At 40.0% G+C, this 9,319-nt stretch overlaps 1 pseudogene; it reads right to left on the minus strand.

Moving 5' to 3' along the window:
- Window positions 1–8,229: 8,229 nt before the first annotated feature.
- On the minus strand, window positions 8,230–8,300 carry LOC112308110 (U4 spliceosomal RNA; annotated as a pseudogene).
- Window positions 8,301–9,319: the final 1,019 nt, after the last annotated feature.

Here is a 9,319-nt window from a genome sequence, read left to right on the forward strand (position 1 = left end):
GTTAAATCTGTGTTGCTTCCCTTTATGGCTTTTCCTAAGCTCTTAAGCTTAGAAGTTCTTCTTTACTCCAGAGGCTTGACAAATATTCAATTTAGTTGCCTTTCAGTTTCTTTCTATGGCTTAATCCTTTTCTATTTTACTCTTCAGTGCATTTGGTATTTATTTTGGTGCATGGTGTGAGATATAGATATAAATTTTTCTTGTTTCTGAATTGTGATCCTATTTGGTTGACTGAATTCCTCCTCTTCTTCATTTTTTTTTTTTTTGGATTTACGATATATTCTTAATCTTATATTCACATTTTAAAATTGCAAGTTGGTAATTTTCACAGGAAATATATCAAAAGCTATATTGAGATTAGTGATTGTCCTTTATGTATTTATTTTTGTATCGTGGCAGCTTATTTTGACTAGATAATTATGTGACTTGCTTTGGAGTCAAAGAAATGGGGTACTGTGTAGAGGAGACTGTGTTATGGGGGCAGCACTGTGAAGGTCAGAAAGAGCAGGATCTAGAGCACCCTGTCCAAGTTAGGGATGCTTATCAGAAATCCCTATGGCACTTAGAAAATTATATACAGCCTTGGGCTCCACCACCAGAGGCTTTCACTTTGCAGGTCTGAGGTGGGACCTGAGCATCTCTGTGTTTATAAAAGCACAGGTGATTCTGATGTGTACCCTCAGTTGAGAACCACGGTCTAGAGCAGGGAGTCAGCAAATCATAGAGCACATACCAAATCTAACGTGCCACCTGTTTTTGTATGGACAGTGAGCTAAGAATGGTTTTTACACTTTAAATGGTTCAAAAACATTTTTTAACAATGTTTTGTGACACGTGAGAGTACCATGAGATTCAAATTCCAGTGTTCAAGAATAAAGTTTTATTGGAATATACCTGTGCTCATGCATTTATGCATTATCTGTGGCTGTTTTCCTGCTACAGTGGCAGAGTTGAGTAGTTGTGACAGAGACTATGTGGCCTGTGAAGCCAAAAGTGTTTATCATCTGTCAGGTTATGGGGAAAACAAAAAGCAAAAACCCAAGAGAGAGACACGATGGATGGGCTAAGATAGCAGCGAAATTCTGTAGGCAGATAGAGATCGTGGCCGAGTGAATAGGGAGGTAAGTTGATAAAGGATAAAGGTGAAGGTGGGAGGGAAAGCAGTTAAGAGTGAACATGTAGAAAGTTAAGTGATTGCTAATTGAACCTCAAGACACATAATATCAACACCAGGGAGTTACCAGTAAACCACATCCCAGCACAAAAGTGGCTGGGAGAGAGGAAATTTTTTCTAATTCATTCTCTTCCTTCTGAAAATCAAAGCTTTAATTTTATAATCATTCCTAAATTCCTTTGTTAGTATTATTTTCTCTAGGAGCCTATTGTTTAAAGTACCTTATGAGCCCTTTTCATCCCTTAATTGCCCTAATTATTGTTGTTACTGTTTTGACACTGCAGCTTCCCTACTCCAACACCCTGTCCCCGTCTTCTGAGGCCTAATCTTTTTGAAGGTTTGCCCAGCCAGCTCCAAAGAGATTCTCTAATTCTGCTTACCTCATATGTTTTGTGCCTGATCTTCATAGGTTAATTTCATTGTGAGGCATGCAATTAATGCGACTTCTTATGTTAATGAACACACAAGTTATTATTTAATAATTATGTTAGTGATGAAAATAGTTATGGGTTAATTGTTAGAATTCCTATTAAAATAACAAGTTGAAGGTTCAATTTATATAGTTCAATTAAAAACAGATTTAAACATAGAATTGTGAACAAATGACTGGTATGTAGAGACAAAGAATGTGTTTATACATGAAAAAGTTAACAGCTATCAACCTCACGAATAAATGTGGTAAAGACTAACAAAAAGAGACTTTGCACAGAATCTGAGGCATCTTTTAAGAAAACTAAGCCTGCAAGAAAAACACCCCCATTTGAAAGGACATCAATGGGTAGGTAAGATATCGAGACATTACGATCGATTCTAATGTCAAGGTCAAGAAAGTATCAATATAGAACAAAAGCCAGAGCCAATCGGGTGACTTCCTTTCTTGGTCATTAAATGGCCCTTGACTTTTGGCAATTCATGTTACCCTTTTAATATTTCAATTTTCTTGTCTATCAAAAGAGGCTTTAAAATTCTATGGAAATGAATATTTTTAGGGGCATTGACTCCCATACATTAAAGCAACCAAGGCCACATTTACTAGGGTTGGCATCTGCAAGTGTGAGTGAGTTGTGTGCATGTGCGTGTGCTTGCACATGGGCACATGAAGACTGGCAACTGTCAAAGCCAAAGCAGCCTACGTGGGCAAGTGTGAGTTGGGGGAGGGGACATCAGGACTGATAAACCGTGTCTGCCTTGGCCAGCCCTTTACGGTCGCCACTGACTTTTTCATTTTCTTTATCACTGTGAAATTTAGTCTGTTTTTTTTGTTTATATATACCCATTTTACTTTGATTATTTATTTGGTTTGGCTTGGATTCATAGACTCTTGACTAGAAGAGAGTCTAGAGTACATCTAGTCCAACCCTCTGGTTTTGCAGATGAGAAAACCAAGGACCAAGAAGGGAGGTTTTTTGTCTAAATATACAGAATTGATTTGTAGCAAATTTGGAATGAGAATTCCAACCTTTGACTCCTTGTTGGATGCTTTTTCTACTCTGTGTTTTCTAGAACTTGTCATAAGATACATTACAAATTTACAAATAATATATCGTTTTGTATTAGTAAACTGATCTACATTATTCAAAAGACTTTCATATTGGGTTGGCCAAAAAGTTTGTTCAGTTTTAAAGTAAAAATACACATTTTTCATTTTCACCAATAACTTTATTGAACAACATATTGACTGTTTTGTCCCATTACCTTCTGCCATCTCTCAGGCAACTTCATAATTTCATCTTCCCAAAACTTTTTATCTTTTTGAACAAAGAACTGTTCCAGGTGACTTTTGCAGTCCTCCAAGGAATTGAAATTTTTTCCATTAAGAGAATTTTGTAAAGACCAAAATAAATGGAAATCCAAAGGTGCCATGTCTGGTGAATACGGTGGATGAATCAGAACTTCCCAGTCAAGCTGTAACAGTTTTTGCCTGGTCATCAAAGAGACATGCAGTCTTGTGTTATCCTGATAGAAGATTATGTGTTTTCTTGATGAATTCCAGATTCTTTTCACCGAGTGCTGCTTTCAGTTGGTCTAATTGGGAGCAGTACTTGTTGGAGTTAATCGTTTGGTTTTCTGGAAGGAGCTCATAATAGAGGACTCTCTTACAGTCCCACCATATATATATCACCTTCTTTGGATGAATACTGGTCTTTGGTGTGGTTGGTGGTGGTTCATTTCACTTGCCCCATGATCTCTTCTGTTCCATGCATTAAGTATGTACTTTTTGTTGCCCATCACAATTTGTTTTAAAAATGGAACATTTTCATTATATTTAAGTAGAGAATTGCATGTGGAAATAACGGTCAAGAAGTTTTTTTTTTTTTTTTTTTTTTTGCTTATGTGGAACCCAAACATCAAAGCGATGAACATAACCAAGCGGGTACAAACGATTTTCAACACTTGATGTGGATATTTTGAGTATGACAACTATCTCCCTTGTGGTGATAACACTGATTGTTCTCAATGTCTCGATTTGATCACTCTTAATTTCAACTGGTCTACCTGACTGTGGAGCATCGTCCAGCAAGAAATCTCCAGCACGAAACTTTGTAAACCACTTTTGACAGATTTGGTAAGTCTCAGCATCTTCTCCACACACTGCACAAATCTTTTCTTTTGCATTTTAGTTTCATTTTTATCTTTCTTGAAATAATAAAACATAATATGCTGAAAATGTTACTTATTTTCTTCCATCTTCAGTATTGAAATGGCAACACAAAAATTCACCAATTTTGATAAGTTTTTTTTAAATGCATGTTGATATCACAGCTGTCACCATACAATCTAACAAAATTGTTTTGAATGAAGTTAAAGACAACTGAGCACTACTAGAGCCATCTTATGGAAAAAACTGCATGAACTCTTTGGCCAACTATATATTGCCTCACTGGATCCTATAACACCCAATAAAATGGACTTAGGCATTTTTGCCTGTATTTTAGCTAGGTGTGAATCCTGAAATTCACTTGTCCAAGGTAACATGATTAATAAATGATATAAGTTACTAAAAGCCAGTCTTTCCTGTTCTGGCTCACTGTTCTTGCATTGCTCCATGATGTAGGAAAATATGGGATGAAATAGTAATGATTTATTTCAAAAGCTCAAAAGCAACTTTAAATTAACCATGTAAATATTTTTTCTTTTCTTTTTAAAAAAGATTTTATTTACTTATTTTCAGAGATAGTGGAAGGGAGAAAGGAAGAGAGGTAGAGAAACATCAATGTGTGAGAGAAACATGGATGAGTTGCCTCTCAGCCTGCAACCCATGCATGTTCCCTGACTGGGAATTGAACTGGCAACCTTTTGATTCACAGGCTGGTGCTTAATCCACTGAACCACACCAGCCAGGACCCCTTGTAAATATTTTTTCAAAATGTCAATCCATCATAGCTGAAGAATTTTTTTTGACATACTTTGCACCAACCTTACACAAACTCTGTGGCAGCCAGGAGAAGCAGACTAACACTTGAGTTGTAAACAGCATGCCTCTATAAGATCGTTTCATGCACTGTTTAGGGGTGAGGCTAAACAGTGCCACTAATGAAGCCCTAAGCCTTACGGCCTGTAAAGGTATTGAAAGAAGAGTACAACAATGAGCTATCACCTCACACCTGCCAGAATGGCTACCATCAATAAACCAGCAAACAGCAAGTGCTGGCGAGGGTGTGGAGAAAGAGAACCCTAGTGCAGTGTTGGTGGGAATGCAGACTGGCACAGCCACTGTGGAAAACAGCATGGAATTTCCTCAAAAAAATTAAAAATGGAACTGCCTTTTGACCCAGAGATCCCACTTTTGGGAATATATCCTAAGAATCCTGAAACACCAATTCAAAAGAATATATGTACCCCTATGTTCATAGCAGCACTATTCACAATAGTCAAGATCTGGAAGCAGCCCAAGTGCTCATCAGTAAATGAGTGGATAAAAAAAGCTGTGGTACATTTACACAATGGAATACTACTCATCTGTTAAAAAAAGAAGGAACTCTTATTTTTTGTAACAGCATGGATGGACCTGGAGATTATCATGCTAAGTAAAATAGGCCAGTCACAGAAAGACAAATACCACATAATCTTATATGTATAATCTAATGAACAGAAGAAAACTGATGATTAAAATAGAAACAGAGGTCTGGACACGTGGAATAGGCTGACAACTGCTGGGGCAGGGTGGGGCCGGGGTGAGAGAAGGTGAAGGGATTAGCCAGAGAACATCCACGCATAGCTCATAGACATAGATAATAGTGAAGTGACGGCCAGAGGGAAGGGGGTTAGGGGATGGATGGAGGCGGGCAAAGGGGGGGAAATGGGGACATTTGTATGAGGGTTCATGGTGGGTGGGAAGGAATCAGTGTCAGAGGCTCAAAGTTGACATTTAGAATTATCCCTTATCCCAGCTCTTTATCGACCCTGTTCTGGCTCCATTTAGGACAGCTCAGGATAGCAGCCAAAAATGGGTGGGCCTTCATTCGGGTTCTTCCAGGTCCTGGTGGACATGGTCAGAATTAGTACAGATAATAGATATTAAGATTAGCTTTAATGACAAAGCTAATATTTACAGAGAGCTTAATAAGTGGCAGGTGCTGTTCTAAATACTGTAAGTATTAACTTACTGAATTCTCACAACTCTGTGAAGTAGTTTGTATTTACAGATGAGAAAATAAATGTGTAAAAAAGTAAAGTATCTTGCTCAAGGTCCCACAGCTAGTTAAGTGGCAGAGTTGGGATTCAAACCAGAGACCTTAGGATTAATCTCTAGGCTACACCAGTAAATGTCGAGTAAGTATGAAGTGATACTAGACAGGGTTGATTACTTGGCCCTGTCATGACGTCATAACTTGCTAGGCATGCTCATGGTGCAAACTGTGTGCCCCAGTGCAAAGTCAGCCACAGAGGGCTGACTTTGAGCAGACTGGCCATTCCACACTCATTATATCAGTTTCCCGAGCAGCTGTAAAAACCACTTGGCTGAAGGCGGTGCAAGCCCCAGCCTCACCAGCGAGTGGTGAGTGGTTCTCCACGTGACTTAGAATATGCCAATTTCAACAGAAGTGTTCTGAAGAGTATGGGTGTGGCATTTCCCAAGTGCCCCTTCAACTCTGGGTCCTTGGGATGTGCTGTATTATGCCCTGTCAAAGGTAGGGAGAGAATCAGTCCCAGTGTTAGAATGAGGCCAAAGTTATGGGCAGTCCTCTGGGGAGGAAAAAGGGATTAGGGACGGGAGTAATTCTCTGTCTTCATTGATTTCAGGGGCTGTTTACTTGCAAGTGTTTCTGCAACTTTCTTTCTCCTTTTCAACAAATTTACAGTGAAATAAAGAGATTTGCTCAGTGGTGGCTTCAAGAGAGTCCTGCAAAACTTGGAGCTGCCAAGGTCAGGAAATGGAACACATGTCTTTCGCCAAAGCAATTTTTTTTCTCATCAGATCAGCCGTCATGCAGGGAAAAGGGCCATCGACGGGTCCAGATGCAAGTTTAGTGGTGAGGAAATAGCCACAGCCTCCAATGTGTTGTAGCTTATGATTAGAGCAGCTTGAAATAGTCTGTTTCATTAAAACAGGGGCCCGCCTTGAAGTGTTGGCTTCTGAGTGCCTGGCTGGAGGAAGGTCAAGTAGAATCTATGTCATTGCTTCCATTGCAGCTGGTATAAGCCATTATAGGGATCATGAATTCAATTAAAGCAGAGCAATAGGATTGAGACCAAATAGAAATCGCCCGCGTTCAGGGCTAGAACATGCAAAATTTCCTTTGTTGTCCAAGCTGATTTCCCACGGGTGGATCACAAGTCTGTGGCGATGCTGGGTAATGTTTGAACCTATCTGGCTGCCCAGCTCTTCTAGGGGACAACTGAAGAGGAAATACTCTTTAATTCATCCCTGTGAAGCACTTCCGATTAAAACCCAACCAACCAACCAAACAACCCAATAAACCAACATTTAAAGGAACTGAGCATCTCTATCAGGAAATCCCCAAATCGTGGGAGCATGTGTTTGAAAAGAAGAGTTTTTCAAATCCAAAGGGAGGAGAAAGTGTGGATGTTACCTGGCAAATTTAGGGCATTATTAGCTGCAAATATTGAAAACATTTATAAGTTTACTTTTCCCTTTGAGTGCAGCTAGGCATAAAGGAGGAGAGGCCCCCTTCCCCAGGGTCCTATTTATGAGTGATTCCTGCAAAGGAGGTGCTCCTTGCTGCCAATGCCTAATGGGCTGCTGGAGAGGAGGGTTGCTTGCTGCTTTCAAGTCAGCCCGACATAACACAGCTGGATGGTGGCTCACATATGGGGCAGGGTCTCCACTTAGTCCTGGCTCTTCCTTTGATGTGCCTCCTCTGGGAAGTGCTAATAGGAACTGTTACAACCACTGGGGTGCGGTGGGGCATGTTGAGGGGGGTGTGACATTTTAGGAACTATGTGGCAGCTCGGCACTTAAAATGAAATGGAAACATAACTGATCCTGGACAAGGACCAGTCGTTGTTGCTGACAGCTGGGACTGCAGAGCTGGGTAGGTTTCTGTCTGAATGAAGTTCTCTGGCCCATGTTAAAGGTGGAGGTCACCACTGGGGGAGGGGAAGAGTCAGCAGGTTGGACTGCTTGTGATAGGATAGATCTGATGCGAGGAACATTTCTCCAGGAGGACTGTGGAACATGATGTCTTCAATTACAATTTGGAGAGTGTCTGTATGGAGAAATTGGCTTTCTGCCACAGTGGATGCTGGAGCATTGTCCTGGGACACCTGGGCACCGAAATGGCTTTGTCTGCTCTGACAAGGATAAGGCATGAAGCCTTAGCCGATGCTGAATTTGGTTTAAGACCTGGGAGGACCTGCATCTCCTAGGCATTCCCAAAATGAAAGCTTGTAGATTGCTAGTGTCTTGGTGATGTAAGCCTGAATGAACGGGCAAGCGTTGGGGGTTCTCTCCCAACTCTGGCAGAGAGAGAAGCTGAGACAGTCTCTGCAGCTGCTCCTGGGCCAGGAAGCCTCCTTGCAGCCTCCTCTGGGTCCCTGCCTAGGTAGTCTAGAAACCTACATCTGTGCATGAGTGTGGCCTCTTCTCAGCCTTTGTTTCAATGAGCAATAATTGCGCCTTGGATAAACCTCATTGGCTGCAATGCTGCCACTGTGCAAGGCTCTTCTCACCACATATAATGCCGCAAATCATAACTTCTCCACTTTTGCTCTGCTGATGTTAATATGTGGGGGGTGGGGTGGAGTCTTAAAGCAAATAGAGAAACTAAGTCTACTAAATTTTCTGAAATTTCACAGCAACCAAGGTGTTATATAAAGGCTAAACTGCAAATGAACCACATTTAAAAAAATCTAGTGAACTAATGTGAGTCAGAAGTAAGGTAGTACTGTTTTTAACTTCTTATTTTGACATGACTTAAGACATTGCAAAGTTATAAGAATAGTACAAAGTCTTCCCAGATACTTTTTATTGGGATTTTCCAAATACGAATAATTTACCACTTTCGTTTTGTCTCCTCTTTTCTCCTCTCTCTCTCTCTCTGTATGTACATAAATTTGACTGTTGAAGGAAAAGTTGCAGAAATTATACCTCTTTCTATATATTCTTCAGTGTGTGTTTCCTCATAATGACATCCCCTTACATAACCATAGTGCAGTTATCAAAATCAGAAAATTAATGTTAGCACAATACCATTATTTGATCTACAAACCTTACCTGAGTTTTGCTAACTGTCTTGTAATGTTCTTTATAGCAAAATAAAACCTCCAAATCATGCATTGCATTCACTTGTTGTGTCTCCTTAGCCTCTTTTACTTTGAAACAGTTTTCTAGTTTTTTTCTGTGAAGCAATCCATATTTAAGTACATCTAGAGTAGATTAAAGAAGAGAATCTAAATATTGCGGAGCCCTCCAATTTTTTAAATCTTTGCAGTATAATTATATAGTAATAAAAATTTCAGTTGGATGTATGGTTGCTCACTTAACGATTGCATTTCCCAGATGACTTCTAAATGTAACCATGTGACTACAGTCTTGGGCAATGGGAAGTGAATGGAAGTAATGTGTACAATGTCCAGATCAAGGCCTTCTAGGGAAAGAATGTGTTTTACTACCCGACCCCCCTTTTTTTTTCCAATGTGAAATAAAAGTATGATGATGGCAGGAGTACTGTCTTGGACCTT

This window comes from Desmodus rotundus, chromosome 2 (assembly GCF_022682495.2).
Source record: "Desmodus rotundus isolate HL8 chromosome 2, HLdesRot8A.1, whole genome shotgun sequence".
NCBI classification, from domain to species: domain Eukaryota; kingdom Metazoa; phylum Chordata; class Mammalia; order Chiroptera; family Phyllostomidae; genus Desmodus; species Desmodus rotundus.